Source organism: Canis lupus, chromosome 22 (assembly GCF_011100685.1).
Source record: "Canis lupus familiaris isolate Mischka breed German Shepherd chromosome 22, alternate assembly UU_Cfam_GSD_1.0, whole genome shotgun sequence".
NCBI classification, from domain to species: domain Eukaryota; kingdom Metazoa; phylum Chordata; class Mammalia; order Carnivora; family Canidae; genus Canis; species Canis lupus.
Genome location: NC_049243.1, coordinates 2,130,242 through 2,151,393, shown reverse-complemented (window position 1 = coordinate 2,151,393; position 21,152 = coordinate 2,130,242). Strand labels below are relative to the sequence as shown.

Genomic DNA, 21,152 nt, shown 5'->3' with positions numbered 1-21,152 from the left:
AGCACCTGCCTCTGACCCAGGGCGTGACCTCGGGGACTCAGGATAGAGTCCCGCATGGTGGGGGCTCGAGGGTTGAGCACCTGCCTCCGACCCAGGGCTTGACCTCGGGTCCCCAAATCGAGTCCTGCATGAGGAGGGGCGGGACTCAAGGGTTGAGCACCTGCCTCTGACCCAGGGCGTGACCTCGAGGTCCCGGGATCGAGTCCAGCATCGGGCTCCCTGCGTGGAGCCTGCTTCTCCCTCTGCCTGTGTCTCATGAATCAATAAACCAATCTTAAAAAAAGAAAACCACACACACACACACAAAACAAAGGTGAAACGCACCCAGTGCTCACTCCAAATGGACACTTTCTTAAGTCCCGGGCACACTGTAAAGTGCCCTGGGGTCGGCTCCCCCTGCGTTCCCTCCAGCACGCTGTGCCCTGGGGGCCTGATGTCACCGCCCCACGAAGCACGGCAGCCTCGGAAAACTCCGTTTTTGCCTCCAAGAGCTAGAATCCCGCCCCCTTCCCGCCTCCGCGCGCCAAATAATAATAATAATAATAATAATAATAATAATAATAATAATAATAATAATAAAATACAAAATAAAAGACGGGCCAACGTCCAATAAGCCAGAACCTGCTTCTAGGCACCAGTGTGCTGCCGCTCGGGCGCTCGGCAGTGCCCAGCTTCTGCAGAGACGACCCCGGGGCGGGTCAGAGGCCGCCGCGTCCCGGGGGCCGTCGAGGGCACCCGGAGGGGAGCCGGGGGCGGGGCGCCGGCCGCAGGCCCAGGGCTCCTCGGTGCGCCCCCCGGGCGCCGCACTGCCGGGGGGGGGGGGTCTCCTCGGGGCCCGCAGCGCCCGCAGCCGCGTCCAGACGGAGCCGGGGAAACTTTGCCCGCGCTGCCCCCGCCCTCGTCCCCGGCTCCCGCGGCTCCCGCGGCGGCGCAGACTCCTCCCGCCGGGCCGCGGAGGGAGCCGGGGGCCGAGCCCGCAGCCCCACGGAGCGGGGGAGGACGCGCACGAGGAAGGGCGGCCCCCGCGAGCTCGCCCCCCACCCCCGACTACCTGGACGCCAGCCGCCGCGTCGCGCCGTCCGCACTGGCCCGGCCCCGGGAGTCGCCCGCCTGCAGCCGCCCGGCGCTCGGGAGGCGCGGAGGGGGCGGGGCCGCGGTCACGTGGCCGGGCCGCCTCACGTGACGCCGACGCCGCGCGGGGGGCGGGGCTCGCTGGGGCCGCGGGGGGGGCGGGCGCACGAGGCGGGGGCGGGGCCCCGCGGGGGAGAGTGGCGGTGAGCTCGGTGGCGGTCGGCGCGCTCCCGCGCGGGCTTGGCGCTCGGCGGCCCGGGGCGCCCTCGGGGCACTCACTGCGCACGCGCTGCCCCCGGAGGCGCCCTGGCGGGGGGTGGGGGCCTCACCGCGACGGACCCTCCCCTTCTTCCTGCAGGTGAGTGACCTGAGGCCGCAGGAGCTCTGGAGACCGCGACCGTCTCTACAAAGGATCGCAGGGCGCCCTGGGAACCCCGGTCGCTCCGTGGGACGGAGGCTAAAGTCCTAACTCCTCGGCGGAACTTTTTTTTTTTCTTTTTAAAGCTTTTATTTTTCATTCATGTTAGAGAGAGACAGAGGCGCAGAAGCAGGCTCCCTGCGGGGAGCCCGACGCGGGACCCCCGGGGTCACGCCCTGGGCCCCAGGCAGGTGCTCAACCGCTGAGCCCCCACCCCGGGGATCCCCTCGGCAGAATTTTCTTTTTTTTTTTTCCTTTTTTTTTTTTTTTTTTTACCGTATCATTATTTTTAATGTCCAACGTTTATAATATGAGGGGCAGGGCTTTCTCCTCAACTCAAGTTTATAAATTTTCAATTGGCTTGTGAGGCCCATAGGGATACTTCTTCTTGTCTAATTTGGTTTCTGGGAAGACTTCATTCAGGTCCTCAATGGTCATGTGATCATCAGATCAAATGGATTTATGTTCTTCGTCTTCTCCAGCTCTTTTTCATATTCTTCAATCCTGGCCTTTGAGAGGGACAAAAACTCAGCACAGCTTTTCACATCTTCTTTTTTTTTTAATTTTTTTTTTAATTTATTTATGATAGTCACAGAGAGAGAGAGGCAGAGACACAGGCAGAGGGAGAAGCAGGCTCCATGCACCGGGAGCCTGACGTGGGATTCGATCCCGGGTCTCCAGGATCACGCCCTGGGCCAAAGGCAGGTGCCAAACCGCTGCGCCACCCAGGGATCCCTCACATCTTCTTTTTCCCCAGCATCCACCTGGACAGTGTATTTATCCTCTGGCACAGGAAACTTCAGGGCATTAAACTTCTCAAAGTCATCTACCAAGCCGGCCTTTGCCACATTGGCCTTGTAGTAAGCCCAGTCCATAGCAAGTGGTTTCTCAGGAAGAGTAGCCAACCTGGAGGTTAGCGTCTCATTCCAGGATTTCAGGGAGTTGGCAATGGCCTTCTGGTTTCAGGGTATGATCTCCCCAAAAGCTACCCAGTCAGTGGTTTTTAGAGCAAGTTTTCGCCCCGCCATCTTGAGATCCTTCACCAACCCCAGCAGCCCACTTGGCAGAATTTTCTAAGCAGTATTGTTCCAACGGGCCGTTCCCACGTGAGCTCCCACAAATAAACAGAAAAACAAAACCAAAAAAGATCAGTATCCCCAAAACTCAGATGGTCTCCTGGAGGAAGGCCGCTCCTCCACACCTCCTGGCACTGCAGCTGTACCCGAGGCTCTGGCTCCAGAGAATTCCGATTTTCCTGGACTGCTCCACTTTCTTTGGATTACTTTTTCCCTACTTGCTTTAGTGTCTTTTGCCTTCGTGCATTCTTCGGCGTTTGCCGGAAATGCCCTGAATCCCCACCCTCTCCCCACTTAAAGGAAACCGGAGTCAGAAGTACTTAGGGCATCAAAACAGATTTTATCCAGAAATCTTACTGCACTAGTGCAAGGGAGCCCAGTCCCATAGGGAGGTCTCTTTTTTTTTTTTTTCAAGATTTTATTTATTTATTCATGAGAGACACAGAGAGAGACAGAAGCAGAGGGAGAGGCAGGCTCCATGCAGGGAGCCCCATGTGGGACTCGATCCTGGCAGGATCAGGCCTTGGGCTGAAGGCAGCACTAAAACCGCTGAGCACCCTGGAGCTGCCCATAGGGAGGTCTTTTTTCTCCTACTGCCAACAGTTCTCTTTCGCTGCTCTCACTGCTGCAGGATTCAGCAACACCCCAAGGTACACATCACTCTCCTACTTCCTTCTTTCAAAATCCAGATCAAATCTCACCTACTCTTGTTTTCTCTCTCTGCATCCTCCCCCTCCCTGATTCAACAGCTTCAACAACTGAAATTCATTCAGACAGCGTCTGCTGTAACTTCTTCCCAATTTCCTGGCAACTGCATATTCTGGTACATAAATCTCACACCCCCTAGACACATTCGGTGCATTTTCTGTGAGAGGTAAACTGCCTGTCGCTATCTTGGTCCCTAGGTTAAGAAATCTTTGAAACAGGGGATCCCCAAGTGGTTCAGCAGTTTGGCACCTGCCTTTGGCTCAGGGTGTGACCCCAGGGTCCCAGAATTGAGTTCCGAGTGGGGCTCCCTGCAGGGAGTCTGCTTCTCCCTCTGCCTGTGTCTCTGCCTCTCTTTCTCTGTGTGTCTCTCATGAATAAATAAATAAAATCCTTTAAAAAATAAAGAAAAAAGAAATATTTGAAACAGGACCTCGGGATCCCTGGGTGGCGCAGCGGTTTGGCGCCTGCCTTTGGCCCAGGGCACGATCCTGGAGACCCGGGATCGAATCCCACGTCGGGCTCCCGGTGCATGGAGCCTGCTTCTCCCTCTGCCTGTGTCTCTGCCTCTCTCTCTCTCTGTGTGTGACTATCATAAATAAAAATTAAAAAAAAAAAAAAGAAACAGGACCTCTGGGCTTAATACAATGTCCACTGAATGAAGGTCCAAGTGGTAGACCCTCAATATCCACTGAATGAAGTGGCTTGACCAAGGTTGTAGCAGTTCGGTGAATTTACTAAAAATTCTTTGAGCCTACTTTGTCCCAAAAACAAACCAACCCTGAAATCTGTTTCTTTAGGCTACAATGTAATCAAAAGAGCTTCTGTAAAACATATTTGTTTGAAAAAGAAATTGAGGTTTAGGGTTTGACTCCTCAAATATTGCCTGAGCACTCATTGTATCATGTGCCAGATGCCATATTTGGAACATCTTTGAGGATAAAACGTTGGATGAGACCTGGTTGCTGATCTCCAGGAATACGTAGTTTGTTTCATTATTCTAGTACACGGTGAAAAACGTATGATATGGGATGCCAGGTGAACACAAAGGAAGGACCACTATTAGAAGGTCAGGGGGAAAAAAAACTTTCTGGGAAAATGAATTTGGAGGACAATTAGTAGTTAGATGGAAGGGAGAGAAAGACCTTCCAGAAAAAAAAGAGCCGTAATGTTCAAAAGTAGGAAGGCATGAAACAGTATAATTTATTTAGGAAAAGTGAGTAACCCTATGTAGCTGGTCTTGGTGACCTCATTTACCTCTGGGACAAAGGAAACCTAATTAGGTTAACATTGATGTGCTTGGAAGACGAACATATTCATTAGTATTAGTGTAATGTATTGGATTAACTCTCCATCAAACAAATCATAGGCTCTTCACCTATGATTGCCTTGTGGACTAGTACTAGGTGATTTTTTTAAACTTTTTTTATCCCAGCCTCAGAAGCTCTCTATAATTGTTATCTAAAAACAGCAAAATTACTTGTTCCAAACAGGATTATGTCAGAGCACTCTAGATTTTTCTACTGGGCAAAATAAATTTACAAGTAGTACTTTAAGAAAGAAACTGGGTTTTACCTCCAGCGAGTAGGGAGGACCCCTCTTAATGTTCATGGTAATACATGAGTAAGCGGCAAAAAGTATCTGTCAAGAACCTAACGAGAGGCACCTGGGGGGCTCAGTCGGTTAAGCGTCTGCCTTCAGCTCAGGTCATGATCCAGGGTCCTGGGATCCAGCCCGTTGTCATCATCATCAGGCTCCCTCTGCCCCTGCTCATGCTCTCTCTTGAATAAATAAATAAAATCTTTAAAAAAGAAAAAAAAAAGAACCCAATGAAATACAGTTAATGTAAGCTTTAAGGTTGAGTGGGACATTGGAGAACATTTTTTTTTTTAAGATTTTATTTATTTATTCACGAGAGACACAGAGGCAGAGACATGGGCAGAGGGGGAAGCAGGCTCCCTGTGGGAAGCCTGATGTGGGACTCAATCCCAGGACCCCGGGGTCACAGCCTGAGCCAGAGGCAGATGCTCAACCACTGGGCCATCAGGGTGCCCCATAGGAGAACAATTCTAATCATTCTCAGGGGCTTCAGAATTTCATTTTGAAGTAATCTCTCAGTAAATGGAAAATCAGGTTATCATCTTTTGTTTGCTCCCTTTTCCTCTACTGCGCTCTCTGTGAGTTTCAATTTGGCCCAGTGTGCGTCAGCCAATTCCGTGTGCTTCCTTCAGCTGGACCAACTAACACTTAATGGAGCACGCCTCTTACACAGTGTCTTTGCCAAGAATATCTTCTGAATCTCCCTTAGGCAGACACTTGTTCTTCATGGGCCACTGGAAGGTTCTTGATACTGCGTAAGCAAAATTAAAAGAGATTTCAGTTACCTCTTCAAAGACTTGAACATTAGTTCTTCTGAGAGAAGAAAAACAGCAAGGAGCACCCAGATTGTCTCCACCTTTTCTTGTGGTTGGTCAAGACTGAAAGAAATAAGCCAGAGCATGGAGCACCTAGGTGGCTTAGTCGGTTCAATGTCCCACCTCTTGGTTCAGCTCATGATCTCAGGATTAGGGAATCAAGCGCCACATCAGGAAATATTCTCAATCAGGACTCTGCTTGCGATTCTCTGTTTCCCTGTCCCACCTGCTCATGTGCTCCTTCTCACTCTCTCAATAAATTAAAAAAAAAAAAAAAAGGCCAGAGGCCACCAACTCTTGTAACAGCTAAATAGGGAACACTTAGGTCACTATATAAGATTGCTTACCTGTTTTTGTAATACAGTTGTAATACGCAGACATCTATCTGACAGCTGCAAAAACAACTTAATTATTTTTGAGAATTGAAGATGGCGTGTCTTAGGATTTTATAAATGTAATAAAATATAGAATCGACCTAGAAAGAAATTCTTTTTTTTTAAGATTTATTTATTTATTTGAGAAAGAGAGAGGGAGAGTGCAGCAGGGAGGAGCAGAGGGAAGGGGAGAGAGAGAATCCCAAGCAGACCCCCTGCTGAGTTGGGAGCCTGACATGGGGCTCGATCTCATGACCCTCGAGACCATGACCTGAGCCAAAATCCAGAGTTGGACACTTAACCAGGCACTTCTTGATTTTCAATTAGCTTAACTGAATAGGTAAACATGATCAGTCACAATAAGTTTTACAACCTCAATTAGTATCCATCCAACTACTTTGGGGACCATTTCTGCTCTTATATTTGGGATAAATAAACAGCATAAATACAGGGAGGGGCAAGATTGAGAGAAGTGGTAATGGAGAATTGGAAAATAATTTTTTTAATTTATTTTTAAAATTTATTTATGGAATGCCCGGATGGCTCAGCAGTTGAGCGTCTGCCTTCAGCTCAGGGCATGATCCTGGGGTCCTGGGATCGAGTCCCACATCGAGCTCCCTGCATGGAGCCTGCTTCTCCCTCTGCCTGTGTCTCTGCTTCTCTCTGTGTGTGTCTCATGAATAAATAAATAAATCTTTAAAAAATAAAAACAAAAATTTATAAAAATATTTTGTGGAGAATCAGAAATTTAATATGGGCTGATTAGATATGAGGTGATTTTTTTAAATGTTTCTGTTATTTTTTCAGTATGATCACAGTAATATTGGGAATGTCGTTATTGTTAGGAGATGCCTACCTGAGTATTTAAGGACAGAGTGTCACAAGGTCTGCAAATGGCTCAGCAAACAAACAGAAAATGAAACTAATACAGTATATATACTTATCCATGAAAAGAGAGAACAAATATGACAAAATGTAAAATTTGGGAAGTGGTTTTTGTACCCTCCTTTAAATTTTTAAATTCTCGTAGTAAAATGCAGGAAGGTAGGGTGAGATGTGACCTTCATACTCCAAACTGAAGAAAGCAGGACATTTCAGTAGTTTATTTATTCAAGAAGATCTTTTGAGTGCCTACTGTGTGCTAAATACTATATTAAGCTTGAGTATATACCGGTGGAAAAAATAGTAATGGGGCCTCTTTTGTGGAGGTTCTGCTCTACCAGCCTATCTCTCCTTTAAGACTGAAGACTCCTATCGGCTGTGCACTGACAGACCTTCTCAGTCATTTCTCCACTAAAAAAGGCTGCCTCACTCAAGGTCATGCCCCTTCTAGGAGCAGCTTGCAAGAAATGATTGGTCAATGTAGGATTATTAAGACCAGACTCTTTGACCTCAATACAGGACAACTCTAAAGAATCATCTCAGCTTCAGAACTTCCCACAGGGTTGGATGGGCCCGGCTTGCTACCGTACTGAAGCCCATTTTCCCTTTCTGCCCAATCCTTCCCATCCCTTTCCTCCACAGATTCTAAGAGCATCTATCATTAAAGAGGCATTAAACACCCAAGTAGAATGACCCGGCCAGTTGGCACCTGCCAGCTTTTCCATCAGCCACCCCAGTACTGGCACAATGGAGTCATGAACAGAGAAGGCATGGTAACGGAGGAAAGCTATATGTGGGCCCAGCAGCATGATCTCCTACTCACCAAGGTCAGTCTAACTACTCCCATGGCCAAATGATCAACCTGCCAGGAACAGGAACCATCGCCGAGACTGCACTATCCCTTGAAGATACCAAACAGCCTGTTGGCAAAAAGGAGACCATACTGGACTCCTTCCACCCTGGATGAGTCAGTCATTTGTTTCAACATAAACATTCTCATATTTTGTGGGTTGGCATTTCCTGCCTGCTGAGCCTCAGCCAACATGACTGTCCAAGGGCTCATATTGTATTTGATCCACCATTATGGAATCCCACATATTGCATCCGACCAAGGAACCCATCACAAAGCAGGGGAGATGTGGCAGTGGGAATATGACCATGGAATCGCTTTGAACCCATCACACAGCATACCACCCAGAAATCTTGGCTGATGTACCAGCTTGGAGATGATACCCCATGAGGATAAAGTGCTACCCTCCAGGATGCAGGCATGCTCTGAATCAATCACCATTGTATGATGCTGCATCCCCCACAGGAGAATACCTGGGAGTGGGATCGAAGGTGTGGAACCGGGAGTGTCCCTATGTGCAATCAATCCAAGTGACCCACTTGGGGAGTTTGTTCTTTTCATCCTTACAAATGTAACCACAGGTTTAAAGGTCTTAGTTCCCAGGATGCCTGGGTGGCTCAGTGGTTGAGCATCTACCTTTGGCTCAGGGCATGATCCCGGAGTCCTGGGATCCAGTCCCACATCAGGCTCCCCGTTGGGACCCTGCTTCTCCCTCTGCCTATGTCTCTCTCTCTCTCTCTGTGTCTCGAATGAATGAATGAACAAATGAGATCTTTAAAAAATAAAATAAAGGTCTTAGTTCCCAAAAGGGAAACATTTCTATGAGGGAACACAGCAAGTCTTCAATGAACTTCAAGCTATACCACCACCCCCAGCATGTGGGGCCCTTCATGCCAAGGAACAGCAGGCAAGAAAAAAGATCCTCATGGGGGTAACTGACTCTTCCTATCAAGAGGCAGTAGAGCTACTATTGCATAGTGGAGACTGGGAGGCATATGCTTAGCCTCTGGGTAATCAACTAGGATATCTTTTAGTACTTGTGCAATTTTGATGGCAAATGGACAAGGGCAACAGGCACAGTCTGAGAAGGACCTGGTAAACAGGAAAAGGAACTCATCAGTTTTAAGACTCCATCACTCCACTAGGTAAGTCACCTAAACCTTCAGAGGTGCTAATCACCAGTGAAGAGAAGCAAGAACGGGCCGCAGAAGAGAGAGGATGAGTATTGGTTGCAGCCTAATGCCAGCTACAACAGCAGGAGCTCACCTTACTAACTTTCCTTTTATAGGTTTCGCCCAGGGAACGGGCCCGCCAGAGTTCTCCAAGAAGGTGCTTCCAGAACTCACATGAGGAAAGCACATCCACACAAGGCACGGGCTGGTTGGGTGCCCTACTGCCCTGTCCAGACCAGAGCGGTCAGCCCTCTTAGGAAGTGCTAAAGAGAATTGCTTCACCCAAAGCCAGGCCCCTTTCAGGGCACCCAGCGTCCACACCCTGATTTATGCCCCATCCTGCTTTCTTTTGTTCAACAGGGGTTGATTAGAGCATCCCCCGATAGCTTTCCTATGTGCTAATCTCCATCCCAGAATCAACAGGCTCATCTTGAGTAGATGACAGTGTGGAGGAGAAGACAAATAGGGGAATGAATACATTTGTTATTTGTACTCTGAAGGAAACAAACATGATGCAATGAGAGCAAATAACAGGGAAGTTGTGCTTGGAGAACAGGTGGCCTTGAAGCCAGGAACTACACAAGGGACTGCAGTCAGCCATGCGAGGAGCAAGTAGGAGAGTATGTTTCAAAAAGAAAGGTTCTTGGAAGGAAGCTCTTCCCAACAGGCTTGGCATGTCAAAATATTACTTAGAGCATTGTAGCCTTTAAAGGGTTTTATTTCGAATGCAATAGGAGGCCCTTAACAGACTTTTTAGGGGCACCAGGGTGGCTCAGTCAGCTAAGCGCCTGCTGTTGGCTCAGGTCATGATCTCAGGGTCTTGAGATCGAGTCCCACGTCAGGCTTTCTGCTCAGTGAGGAGTCTGAATCGACGTCTCCCTCTGTGTTCTCTCTCTCTCTCTCTCAAATTAAATAAATAAAATCTTTTTTGAAAAATAAAGGATTTTTTAGGAGAGGGTAAAAGGCTGTGATTTACATTTTTAAAAAAATTCTCTGATACAGTGTAGAGAACAGGTTTAGGAGAAAACCATTAAGAAGGTTATTATAAGAAACATGACCCAAAGTTTGCCCTTTCCATCAAATCATGCTCCAGGTGCCCAAGACCCTAGAATCCCCTGCCCAGACAGCTCCAACCCACTTTCAGGACCTTTGTAGGCCTCTTGCCAATGTCCAACCCAAGAACAAACTGCACACCCTTAGGGCCGTGGGGTGTCCGGGGAGAGGCTGTTTGGAGGGCTTGGAAGTGGAGTGTCCACAAGCCTGTGTGTGAAGTCCCTTGCAGTGTGGGATGGAGCCAGGATTGGGAAACAAGGAGGATGAGCTGCGAGGCATGGGCCAGGGTGGTGATCTCTCTCTGCCACCCCCTAAGGATTCCAGGAGGCCTAAATTCAAGGCTTGATCATCCAAGCCCTTAAAAGGCTGTATTTCTCAAGGTAGGAGGATAGAACATATTTTACTTAACAAGTTGTTAGCTTGTTTTGAAAGTTAAAATTTTTTTAGATGTATTGTATGTGGGCCTCCATTTGTAATTTTGCCCTGGGTTCTTTGAATGTTTAGGATGAGCCTGAAAGGGATCCCTGGGTGGCGCAGCGATTTGGCGCCTGCCTTTGGCCCAGGGCTCAATCCTGGAGACCCGGGATCGAATCCCACGTCGGGCTCCCGGTGCATGGAGCCTGCTTCTCCCTCTGCCTGTGTCTCTGCCTCTCTCTCTCTGTGTGTGTGACTATCATAAATAAATAAAAATTTAAAAAAAAAAAGGATGAGCCTGAAAGTCACACTACCTATAAAGAGTGATACATAGACAAAGCTGGCTTCTTGTCACAAGCAGTAGATGCAGGAAGATAATATTTTCAAAAAGGTAGGGGAAAATATCTGTTAATCTAGAATTCTCTATCCAGTGAAACTAGCATTCAAAGGCGAGGACAAAGACATTTTCAAACCAAGACTAATAGAATTTCCCACTCACAGACCCAGAAGTTAGAAAAATAAACTTGGAAGAACAGATCAGAAGGCAAGAATCAACGATGAGCAAAGAAATTAATAGAACATCAACAAAACTAAGTAAACTCTGATTATAGAAAATTACCAATTTTTAAAGGATAAACACAGGATGAAATTAGCATCAAATTGAAGATGAAAGGCAAGATTCAGAGATCAAACATTCTACAGTGCTTGTGATGTTGAATATACAACACGAAACATTTTCAGCTATAACTTTTAATATTTTTAAGGTAAACATCTTAAGCAAATATGCAAAACAGAAATTTAAAAAGTAAATAGGGGGTCACCTGGGTGGCTCAGTTGGATAAACATCTGGCTCTCGATCTCAGCTTAGGTCTTGATCTCAGGGTCATCAGTTCAAGTTCCATGTTGGGCTCCATGCTGGGCATGGAGCCTACTTTAAAAAAAAAAAAAAAAAAAAAAAAAACAGGATGAAGAACAATAAAAAAAAGTTTAACTGGTAACACATATAAAATTGCCCTTATTTCAATATGGAAAACAAGGCACTCACTTATTCTTTTGTAAATTTCCTCTAACCCAAACCACTGACCATAAAATACTACCTCTCCCACTCTTGTCCCCCAATTATAAATTATTTTTTATCTGTGAAGAAAACTTTATGGGAGCCATTGTTCTTTATTTTTATAAATCTCTATGAAAGATATTAAAATGTTGTGGGAAATCTCATAAACTTGGGGCTTTCAGACCAATGAGTCGATCATCAATAACAGTACAGGCTCTATTTTCTGTGGGCAACATAAAATCAAAAATGCACAGTCCGACCCATCAAATAGCTTGCAATCTGATGAGTGGGAAGCGAGTTATATAAACCCACCCGAAAACAAACTCTAGCCCAAAAGAAAGCAAATGGCAAGAGCCTTGGATTGTGTAAATGTTACAGTTCAGGGGTGCCCGGGTGGCTCAGTTGGTTAAACAGTGGACTCTTGATTTTGGCTCAAATCATGATCTCAGGGTCGTGAGATTGACCCCAGCGTTGGGCTCCTAGCTCAGCAGGGAATCTGCTTGAGATTCTCTCTCTCTCCCTCTGCTCCTCCCCCACCCCGTGCCTGCACTCATTCTCTCTCTCTCAAATAAATAAATACATCTTTTTAAAAAAATCTGACAGTTCAGTACAGGTGGGATCCCTTCCAACCAGGACGTCCTAGAAGGCTTTGACTGAATGCATGAACTTTGATCTGGGCTTTAAATGAGGTAGAATTTGATTAGAGAAACCTGAGAAGAGGTATTAATAAAACAACAGGGCACCTGATGGGCTCAGCTGGTGGAGCCTGAGACTCTTGATCTGTGGTTGTGAGTTCAAGCCCATGTTGGGTATAGAGATGACTTAAAAATAAAATCTAAAAAATAAAAAAATAGGGGTCCCTGGGTGGCTCAGCGGCTTAGCACCTGCCTTCAGCCCAGGGCATGATCCTGGGGTCCCAGGATCGAGTCCCACATCAGGCTCCCTGCATGGAGCCTGCTTCTCCCTCTGCCTGTGTCTCTGCCTCTCTCTGTGTCTCTCATGAATAAATAAATAAAATATTTTAAAAATAAATTAAAAGTAAAAACACTAAACATCCAAAAGTGTCAGAGCCAAGAAAGACAATGTTTTTATGAAAAAAGGGTAGGCATTGTGTGAAACAGAGAGAAATCACTGAATCTCAGTGATGACACTAATGTCATCACAAGGAAGAAAAATTTTAAATATGATTTTAAAGATGGGTACCAACTTGATTTTCTTTCTTTCATATTCTGTTCATTTTTTCAAAAAAGTAGTAAAGATAAATACAAAAATATTGATCATGACTTCCTGCAAATTGCATACACGAAGAGCGCAGATTTTTACCACTTCCACCCACAACTTATTTCCTAGACTTTCTCTGGCTTAAAAACAAACAAACAAAAAAAGCCAGATCTCATAGACTGCAGAAGGAATCTTCCTACTATTACAGTGTTTGAAGTTCAGAGTTTTTTTTTTTTAATTTTTATTTATTTATGATAGTCACACAGAGAGAGAGAGAGGCAGAGACATAGGCAGAGGGAGAAGCAGGCTCCATGCACCGGGAGCCCGACGTGGGACTCGATCCCGGGTCCTCAGGATCACACCCTGGGCCAAAGGCAGGCGCTAAACCGCTGCGCCACCCAGGGATCCCCTGAAGTTCAGAGTTTTAAGCTGATTTATACTTATTTATTTCTAGAAAGATTTCATTTAATTATTTAAGAGAAAGAGAGGAGCAGGGGGAGAGGGACAAGCAGACTCTGCGGGGCTCCTCACGACCCGAGCCAAGGCCAAGAGTCAGACGCTCAACCCTGCAAACCAGCCACACGCCACAGCCACACGTTTATGTCGAGAGTCGTGACATTAATGTCATCTAACGTTTAGGAGGTGGCCGGTGGCCTAGGTGCTCCACATGCATCTCAGTGAACCCTAAGCTGACCTAATAGACGAGCCCCGGGATCCCAGTGTCTTCACTAAACAGAAGTTTCTCTCCTGCTCACGGATCTTCCAGGAGGAAGGCCCCCATGAGGCCGGCGTGTCCCTGAGGAGCACTGTGGGGGCGGCGGCCCCTACCACCTGTGGTTCCAGCATCTTAACCAAGTGGCCTCCCCGAGAACCCAGGCGGCGGCAAGGACGGGGGGGCCGCGCTGGGGGGTCCCGTGAACCCAGCCTCCCCCGGGCCTTGCACCCTCTTCTCCCGGGCCGGGCATCGCCCCAGTTCAGCTGGGGCCACCGCCAAGTGCCCGGGAAGAGGGGACACGGGGCTTGGCTGCTGCCTGGGAGGAGGACAGGAGGGGCAGTGAACAGAGGGCCGGGCCCTGCCCCACTGTGCCCTTCCATCCCCACGTCCCCCTGAGGGAGGCACTGTGACACTGCAACACTGTGACGTGTGACACGCTGCAGACGAAAAAGCTGAAACTGCTGTCGGCCGAGTAGCTGATCTAATGTCCCGCGGGCAGCAAGTGGCAGAAATCACACTCAAAACCGGATTCCTTAGCAAGTGAACGGCCATGTCATTGAAATTCTTGCTCCTAAAGAAAATATCCTGGCTTCCTTTTAGTTATAAGGGGTGTGTGTGTGTGTGTGTGTGTGTGTGACAATTTTAGAACCCCAAGTCCTCCAAAGCCATTAATGTAGCAAAGAGACCGAGATGGAGACTGAGACTGAGGGGGAGAGTGTCCTACTGCACCTAAGTCCCATCATTGCTGCCCGGGCACATCCAATGCAAACACTTTTATATAAACATATAATCTTGACAAACGTCATCCTTTCTAATTTTTTTTTAAAGATTTTATTTATTTATTCCTGAGAGACACACAGAGGCAGAGACACAGGCAGAGGGAGAAGCAGGCTCCATGCGGGAGCCCGACGTGGGGCTCTATCCTGGGTCTCTAGGATCACGCCCTGGGCAGAAGGCAGGTGCTAAACTGCTGAGCCACCCGGGCTGCCCCAAACGTCATCCTTTCTAAGTTAACTCCTAAATATGTGGCTTAAGGTAGTTCAATCCAAGTGCTAAGATTTGTTGCTTGGTAAGTCGGTGCCTCCACCCCACGCCCCTTTCTATTTTTGGTTCTTTAGGGCCCGAGGCCGGAGCTCAGCAGAGTAAGCCCGCCACCGTGTGGTGTGGGGCCCCACCTAGAGTCCGGCAGCTGTCCCTGACTCCCTTCACTTGGCTTCTAGTTTAGTTACTAGCCAACTAGATTTGATGTTCTCTAGTAAGAAATTCACACCAAATTCAATTACAAAGGTTGTTTTTTGTTTCTATATGTCAAGATACATTCCTTCATCCAATTCTAAGATTCTTGCACTATTTCCAAAGCTGTTACGGAGGGAGCAAGGGGGACCCACTTCTAAAATGTGGCCCAGGCACATTCACAAGAGGATTACTTCAGGGCTTTCACAAGTCAGAAACACACTCCCATTTAGTAGGATTTCTCTCAGTCCGCTCGGATGTGAATCAGTGAGCCAGATGGGAGGGCAGATTTCCCAATTGTGCAATAGGTGCCGAAGGGCTGTTCCAATAGGAACAAAACAGGCATATGAAGAAGGGGACTGAGAATCTATACAGGGTTCAACGTTTCCTAGAGTTTTAACAGCACATAAGCTTAACATCACTTGCCAGGCAGGTATTTCCCGGCCCTTCCCTGTATTTAGCAAAACAGGAATAACAGCTGATGTCGTTTAAAAAGCAATAGATACAGCAGGCAGCTAGACGGAAATCTGGTATTTCTGCTTCTTCCACCCATTGTGACTAATGACTGGGACTAGGTCGTCTCCTGATGCGGTTTCTAAATGTCTCTCCTTCTCTTTGGTCCTTATAATTTCTTTGTTTTCCTTCCACTGCAAACTCTGAAATACCAATTTCATATATAACTGGGAAAAGCAATGAAAAGGAAGAAGGTCTTATTTTTTTTTGGGGGGGGGAGTTCTTTTTTTTTAATGTTTGAGAGTAGATTAAAAATCCCTCAGCATCCTTTTTCTTTTCCCCTTTTTTGGATGGAAGTTTCATGAGGATAAGCTCCCACGTTGGTGTGTACATGTATCATTCCCATCTAATAAGCTAGTGGAGGTGGAAACACTAATTTACTCCTGTGACTGTGTCAGTATCTCTCTAGGGAAAAAAGGGGGTGCCGATGGAAATCCGAGTTCCTTTACACTGCAGATTTCTCCCCACCTCTTTACCTCCCCCAGCCTCCACATCTTTCCCAAGCGTTGGTAGTACCAAGACCAAGAACACCACTTGGGCCCTATCTTATAGAGGCCAAAGGTATACACATAATCCTATATTGTGTAAATATCTATTCTTGAGGGGAGTTCTCTGCCTTCCGTCTAGAGCAGCCACTGATCTTTTTTTTTTTTTTTTTTTTTTAAGGATTTTATTTGACAGAGAGAGAGAGCGTGCACAAGTAGGGGGAGCTGCAGGCAGAGGAGAGGAGAAGCAGACTCCCCACAGAGCAGGGAGCCTCAGGCAGGTCTCGATTCCAGGACCCTGGGATCATGACTTGAACTGAAGGTCGCCACTTAACTGACCGAGCCACCCAGGCACCCCTACTGATCTCCTTCTTATCACTACCTGTATAGCCAAGTAAAACTGGTGCAGGGAAGGCCGTACCACTCCCCCTTCTAAGAAGTTCTCCTACGGATGGCCCAAATCAGCTTTGAGATTGGGGCGTATATTCTGGTTTTGTCCATTTTTCTCTTTGGCCTAAATGCTCCAGATCATCCCTTCCTTATCAATGAAGTGATAGATGTGGGTTTAGGAAACAAGACCACTAGGGCAGCCGGGTGGCTCAGCGGTTTGGCACCTGCCTTCAGCCCAGGGCCCATCCTGGAGACCCGGGATCGAGTCCCACATCGGGCTCCCTGCATGGAGCCTGCTTCTCCCTCTGCCTGTGTCTCTGCGTCTCTCATAAATAAATAAATAAAATCTTAAAAAAAAAAAAAAAGGGGGGATCCCTGGGTGGCGCAGCGGTTTGGCGCCTGCCTTTGGCCCAGGGCGCGATCCTGGAGACCCGGGATCGAGTCCCACGTCGGGCTCCCGGTGCATGGAGCCTGCTTCTCCCTCTGCCTGTGTCTCTGCCTCTCTCTCTATCTGTGTGTGACTATCATAAATAAATAAAAATTAAAAAAAAAATTTAAAAAAAAAAAAAAAAAAAAAGGAAACAAGACCGCTTACTTTGCTTAAGCAGGTCACCATGTGGTGTGATTTAATCCAGCTCAGCAGGATTCTATAGTGGGACTTGAAGCATTAGTGAAATTAAATGTGTTGTTTAGCTCACCACTGTCTACCTTCCCTAGTCATGCTCTTGGTGTGAAAAATAAATGTACAGTTTCTATAAGAAAATGTTGAGGGGATCCCTGGGTGGCGCAGCGGTTTGGCGCCTGCCTTTGGCCCAGGGCATGATCCTGGAGATCTGGGATCGAATCCCACGTCGGGCTCCCGGTGCATGGAGCCTGCTTCTCCCTCTGCCTGTGTCTCTGCCTCTCTCTCTCTCTGTGACTATCATAAATAAATAAAAATTAAAAAAAAAAAAAAGAAAATGTTGACGTTGTGAAAAACAAACCACTCTTTTCTCTGTGAATCTGTTTGTGGTTTGTGCTGGGCGTTACCAAATACTATCAGTCAAATTACAGTTCATCAAGAGTACTGCCCCCTCTTATGTTGTAAAATTGTCCAAAGATTTAACATCTAAGGTTTAGAATCTAAATAGTACGGGGATCCCTGGGTGGCTCAGCGGTTTAGCGCCTGCCTTTGGCCCAGGGCGCGATCCTGGGGTCCCAGGATCCAGTCCCGCATCGGGCTCCCCGCATGAGGCCTGTTTCTCCCTCCGCCTGTGTCTCTGCCTCTCTGTGTGTGCGTCTCATGAATGGATAAATAAAATTAAAAAAAAAAATTAGAAGCATTACCACTAAAGATGGTGTGGATTTTTTTTTTAATGGCCACAAATTCTTTGGTACCCCTCCCATTGAGGGACAGAAGCTACGTATCCTCCCCTGGAATCTATGTGGGCTTAAAATTTGTGGTAACCAAGAAAATGCAGCAGAGGTGGGTGGCCCTTTGAGACCGGGTCGGAGAAGTTGATGCAAGGTCCCACTGCTTTACCACAATACTTGCTCTTGGAGCAAAGAGAGCGATGGAAGGTGGTACAGCAGGTAAAAGCATCCCGACCCACCCATACGGGTCAGTATGTGAATTTGTGTACAATAAAGCTGATCTTTCTTTTTCTTTTCTTTTCTCTTTCTTCCTTTCTTTCTTGCTTTCTTTTTAGAGTGAGGGAAGGGAGGCGGAGAGGCAGAGAGAGAGCGAAGGAGAGAATCCCAAGCAGTTTTCACACTCAGCGTGGAGCCTGACATGGGGCTCCGTCTCCCAACCCCAAGACATGAACCCGGCCGGAAATCAAGAGTCTGATGCTTACCTGCCTGAGCCACCCAGGTGCCCCCCAAAAGGTGCTATTGCAAGTTAGCCAAGAAAAAAGGACAGCTTTTTCAATAAATAGTATTCATTCAGTTCATCTAAGCTAATGGTCTTCTTGGCGTACGACTGCCCATAATATCTTCCCTGACAGTTTTTTTTTGGTCTATAATTGATAATAATGTCCCTTTTTTATTCTTTATGGTTTTCTTTCTTTGCTTCTTAATCAGCCTTATCAGTAGTTTGTTGATTTTATTAATATTTTCAAAGAATCAACTTTTGACTGTGCCCATTTTTTTTTACTTTTTCTGCTTAATTGATTTTCATTCTAATTTTGATTATTTTATTTATTTTGTATTTAATTTGCTTTTCTTTTTTCCTCTCATTTAGATAATTGATCTTTCTTTCTTTTTTTTAAAATATTTTACTTATTTGAGAGGAGAGAGTGAGCCAGAGAGAGATCATTGGGTGGGGGGCAGAGGCAGAGGGAGGAACAGATTCCCCACCAAGTAGGGAGCCCAACAATGACAACAGTACAACTACAAATGCAGGGCTTCCTCCTGGGACTCCAGATTCATTACCTGAGCCAAAGGCAGATGCTTAACCAACTGAGCCACCCAGGTGCCCCTTTCTTCTTTTACAATATGTTCATTGAAGTATATATATTTACCAGTGGCTTTCCTGTAACTCATGAGTTTTGAATATTGTATTTTCATTTTTATTGGGCTCAAAATATTTTCTAATTTCCATTGCAATGTCTTCTTTGACTTTTGGGCTATTTAGAAATAGGTTATTTAATTTCCAAAAATTTGGAGGTTTTCCAGATATCTTTCCAGGGTTTATCACTACCTTAATTTCACGTTGGTCACCCAGAGGCATTGGGTGCCTCAGTGTGACTTCAACTTTTTTATAGTTAAAAGAATCCATCAAAATTCAGCCACCAAATAATAGGAATCCCAAAAAGAAGGAATATAAAAAATGGAGGGGAAAATTCAAGGTGTCCTAACATTGAAAGTAACTTACTTCTAGCAGTAAGAGGCAAAGGGAAGGGCCCACTGAGTGTCCAGCAAAATGGATGAAAATAGAGTCATAGCAAGTATTTTGATGTACAAACCTTTTTAACATCTCTCACATACAACCCCCCTCCCAAAATTAAAAATCATAACAAAATAAAAAGGAGAGGGGGAAAAAAGTAAGAAAAAGGGAAAAAAATTAAAAACAAACAAACTTTCCCAACATGACAATTTAGTGGAAATTTCCAAAATCTTGGAACAAAGTGAAAACGTTAAACTTCCAGAGAGGAAAAAAAAAAATCACAAACGATGACTCAAGAGTCAGTCTGGTTTTAGATGCTCAAGAGCAGCAGTGGAAGCCACAACGCAATGAAGGAATGCCTTCTGCGTCCCAAAAGAAAATGATTTCCATCCTAGAATCTCATATCCAGACAAACCATTAGAGTTAAAGAAACAAACAAAAAAAGGCATTTTCAAGGTCTAAACCTTACTTCCTACGCATCTGAGAGGCTACTAAAGGTGTGTTCCACCAAAACACCCAAAAGAACCAAGAAAGGGGGGAATCTGGGCCATAACAACAGAGGATCCAACATGCGACACATGCGACACAGGTGGAGGGACCCTCCAGGTCGGTGCGCACGCGGTCAGAGAACCACTAGCCAGTGGACGTATTGTGGCCTGGCAGGCAGACACGATGCAGTCTGTTACCACCAAACTACCTGCAGTCATTATTTTCTCTTTGTCGGGCTCAAATTTTGCCTGTATGTGGCAGGCCTTGATCGTGTGGGAATGAGGTCCCAGGGAAGCCGAATCCGGACTGTGACCCAGACACCCGGATCAGTTTACGTTCATCTCATAATGCCAGGGTTCCTGCTCGGAAAGGTCTGTGCTTGCTTCTCCGTGTTTGTATTGATCACTTTTTACAAATATCGATACACAGATAGTTGACAACATGATATAAAATTGAGGATAAAAAAGGAAAAAAAAACTAGGCTGGGACAAGTTACTCAATCTTTTTTTTTTTTTTTTAGCTTCAGGTCCGTATTTATAAAAGCAGACAAAAAAAAAAAAAAAAAAAAACAACCTCTCAAAGCTGTTGAGAGGAGTAACTACACAATTGTAGACCTTGTGTAGGGGACAGATAGGGGCCCTGTGGATGACAGCTATGTCTCTAAACTCAACCTAATGAGATAATCCCTTTCGTGTGTATGTGTGTGAGTGTGATTGAGTGATGTCCATTTATACACATAGCAAGTGTGGGAAGGGCAAAGCGGGAACACCCTACACTGGCTAGGGTCAGGGCAGAGTCCGGAGAGGGCACCTTTTGACTTCTCATGGAAAAAATGTGGAGCGTGACAGGTCCTAGGTGGCCCTGACCTGTGGTGGAACCAGACGTTAGGTAAACCAGAATAGTTTATGCCTCTTACATATGCTTTCCATATTTTATTACAGAAAATTTCAAAGGTATGCAAAATGGAGAGACTGATATAACACACACTCCCTACCCGGCTTCAACAACTATCAACTCACAGTCAATCTTCTTATACTATATCCAAGTGGCTACTTCTCCATCGCTAGATTATTTATAAGCAGATCTCAGAATCGTATGATTTCGTCTACGAATATTTTAGCATTAGACTTCTTGTATTTCCTTGTGGCCTTCTCATTATTTAATACAATCCTTGTAAAAATAGTAACAAAATGATAAGCACAGCTAAGATTATTTAATACATGGAAAGATCTCATAGATGTTTCATGTAATAAGTAAGCTACGGACACCACAATTACATTTAAAAGACCCGAACAAAAAATAAACAGTAAAATACGTGTGTGTGCTCCTAAATGTACAGAAAGATCACTACAGAGATGTGCATCAAACTACTAATCTTGATTACCTCAGAGGAGGGGAGTAGTGATCGAAAGGGTGAACTCGGGGCACTTGGGTGGCCCAGTCCATTAAATGTCTTGAGCTGGGAATCCCTGGGTGGCTCAGTGGTTTAGCACCTGCCTTTGGCCCAGGGTGTGATCCTGGAGTCCCGGGATTGAGTCCCACATCAGGCTCCCTGCATGGAGCCTGCATCTCCCTCTGCCTGTGTCTCTGCCTCTCTCTCTCTCTCTATCATGAATAAATAAATAAAATCCTTTAAAAAATAAAAATAAATAAATGTCTTGAGCTCCCGTGGTGACCTCAGGGTTGTGGGATGCAGCCCTGTCTTGGACTCTGTGCTCAGCGCAGAGTCTGCTTGGGATCCTCTCTCTCCCTCT

At 46.2% G+C, this 21,152-nt stretch overlaps 1 protein-coding gene across 1 annotated transcript in view; it reads right to left on the bottom strand.

Moving 5' to 3' along the window:
- The window catches only part of RCBTB1 (RCC1 and BTB domain containing protein 1), a 48,068-nt gene extending 46,924 nt beyond the window's left edge, over nt 1-1,144 (bottom strand). Inside the window, exon 1 of the mRNA XM_038569460.1 lies at nt 1,052-1,144. The gene's annotated coding sequence lies outside the window, so the exon portion shown is untranslated. The remainder of the gene's footprint in view (nt 1-1,051) is intronic.
- Nucleotides 1,145-21,152: the final 20,008 nt, after the last annotated feature.